This window comes from Corylus avellana, chromosome ca11 (assembly GCF_901000735.1).
Source record: "Corylus avellana chromosome ca11, CavTom2PMs-1.0".
Classification (NCBI taxonomy): Eukaryota; Viridiplantae; Streptophyta; class Magnoliopsida; order Fagales; family Betulaceae; genus Corylus; species Corylus avellana.
Genome location: NC_081551.1, coordinates 12,909,495 through 12,912,727, shown reverse-complemented (window position 1 = coordinate 12,912,727; position 3,233 = coordinate 12,909,495).

The window sequence follows — 3,233 nt, the reverse complement described above, 5'->3', positions numbered from 1 at the left end:
ATGAGATAATGGCGTCAGTGTTTCAATGTTTGAACCACCGCATATATCTCTAGATCATATGTGGAGTATCGTCTTTTTGCGTCATTTAACTTCTCACTATAGAAAGCCACTGGGTGCCCATCCTGGCTGAGTACTCCCCCAAGGCCTACGTGTCAGGTGTCACAAGTCACTACAAAGGATGCTTCAAAATTGGGTAGTTGCAAGATGGGAGATTCTGTAAACCTTTGCTTGATAGCTTCAAATGTCTTTTGTGCCACACTAGTCTAGTTGAAAGATCCTTGTTTGGTGTACTCAGTTATGGGAGACATGATGGAACTAAAATTCTTGATGAATCAACGGTAGAAGGAAGCTAAACCATGAAAGCTATGCACTTCATGTATGTTGTTTGGCGGTTGCCAATCAAGAACAACCCGTATTCAACAGTAGAAGGAAGCTAAACCATGAAAGCTACGCACTTCATGTATGTTGTTTGGCGGTTGCCAATCAAGAACAACCCGTACCTTTTCAAGATCGGCGGTAATTCCCTTCGAAGATACTATGAACCCCAGGAATACGACACTACTTTGTGCGAACGAGCGTTTTTTGAGATTAACAAAGAAACTCTTAAATCGTAGAGTAAAAAATACTTGTCTCAAGTGATCAAGATGCTCTTGCATGTTCTGGCTAAAGATTAGTATATCATCGAAGTAAACTACTACGAATTTGTCTATGAAGGGCCTTAAGATTTGATTGATAACCCTCATAAAGGTGCTTGGGGCATTGGTCAACCCGAAAGGCATCACTAGCCATTCAAATAGGCCATCCCTTGTCTTGAATGCGATCTTCCATTCGTCTCCAGGGCGGACACGGAGTTGATGATACTTGCTACGGAGATCAATTTTAGAAAATATTGATGCTCCATGCAATACATCCAACATATCATCTACGCGAGGAATGGGGAAATGGTACTTCACCTAATCTTGTTGATCGCTCGACTATTGATGCATATGCGCAAACTTCCGTCTTTCTTTGGTGTTAGTAAGGCGAGTAGCGCGCATGGACTCGGACTTTCTCGAATAAACCCATGATCTAGTAACCCCAGGACTTGCCGTTGTAAGTCCTTGTGTTCTTCTAGGCTCATTCGGTATGCTAGTAGATTCGGTAGTGTAGCCCCTGGTACCAGGTCAATAGCATGTTGTATGTTACGCATAGGTGGCAGCACCTTGGGTAGCTCATTCGGAATAATGTCTGAAAATTCCTCTAGTAGTACTTGTATTGCTGCTGGCGATGAGCTGCTACTCGATGGGAGTTCATGATGTGCTACTACGAGGAAAACTAGCCCACGGTCTTTGCATGTTGTAGTGAAATTTTGGAGTGTCAGAACTCGGTCTTCCGTTTGTTGGCTACTACCGAAGTCGTTAACTTTCCTGGGTTGTAGGACTAGCTTTCTACCTTTAAACAAAAATAAGTAGGTGGTTGCATACCCATCATATTGTACTTTCCTGTCATAAAGCCAAGGTCTACCTAATAGCATATGGCATGCCTTCAATGGGGATAACATCACACCATACTTCATCGTTGTAGTTCAGTCCCAAAGAGAATGAGACTAAGCACCTAGCCTTCACGGGTATGGATGTATCATCCACATAACTAACCCTATGGGGTTCGGGATATCTTTGTACAGGGCACTTTAGTTTGTTCACTGCCTCTTGTGAGATAACATTTATGCCCTACCATTGTCAATGATGAGGTTAAGGGCTTCACCGCGATGCTCCACCCGAGTGTGGAAAACACTTGTCCACAACCAATCTTCTTTCCGACTTCCTCAGTCTTTTGTCCCGTTAGGATTCGTCTAATTACATAGAGTTGTAAGGATGAACCATCTAGGCGTTCCTATAGGACATCTTCTTCAACCACTTCATGTGTATCCTGATTGCTAGTTGCATCACGGATGTCGGTTTCTTCTTCACATAAGAGCACAGGCTTTTGTTCTCGTGACAGACATACTACCGCAAAGTGACCATGACCTCCACATCGATAGCACTCGTCTCTTCCTTTCTCAGTTCAGAATCACCATCTTTCCTTTGCTTTCCTCATATGATTGTAACCAACGTTCGGAATATAGAGTGCATCCAAGTGTCTTTCTCCTACGATATGGGTTGCTGATTTGTTAGCGTGTGCAAAACTCTTGGTAGTGGAATTACCACAGTTTGTCGAAGTCCTTCGATTAGAAAACCCTTGGAGTTGTTGCTCCACTCGCATGGGCTAATTGGTAGGCCTCGTCTAACCCCACCAATTTGACTATCATCAATTCACGCTTGATATCATCTCGTAGCCCCGCTTTGAAACGTGCTATAGTCTGCCATTCTGTCTCGAATACTATTGTGCCCAATACTACCGAAATTAATAGATAATAATTTGTATGTTTTAACTCGCAAGTGCACAAAATCAAAACAGTAGTATAGTGCAGCAAGTACGAGATCGTTCCCACGGAGATTGTTGATTTCGCTTTAAATTAATTAAAATATCAACTTTGTCACTACATTGATATTATGAAAATAAATAAAAATAAAGATAAAGGTAGGGCTTTGATATCTACCACTAATCATGCTCAAGTAATATAACAATATGCCAATGTTTTAATCATATTATGAATACCTAATGTTTGCCAACCTAAGCGCATGTGTGTCCTTAAACTATTGATTTTCCTAAACAACGAATTAGATATTGGTGTCTACTCTAATTTTTTTTCTTTCTTAAAGGATTTAGCATGGGTGTCTACTAAGTTGTTCTTTAAGAAAGCATAAATCTATAGAAATCGACAAACACATGAGGCCTAAGGCATGTATGTCTACTCCCGGTTCCTCATGTTGATTAACCCAAGAACTCGGGGTGAGATTCTTTTGTTACTCTATTAAACCCAGGACTCGATCATCCAAATTGATTTAATTAACTAATCCATACCACATGCATATAATAAACAATCACACACATATGTGGAATTCAATAAAACAGGAATTAATCAAGTTAAACAACACAATATGATTATCACAAAGGCGCCAATATTGAAATATTAAATAAATATAATTAGAGTTTCAATCTAGCCCTACTAAAGTATTAGTTACACATAATAAAACTAAAAAGAAAAGAAAAAGAAAGAACCGAAAACCGTTCCTAAAAGTAGCCTCCAATTTCTCTCCCCAAGATTGTATCTAAAGAGCGCCTATTGTATTGTGAGGCTTAGAGGTATATTT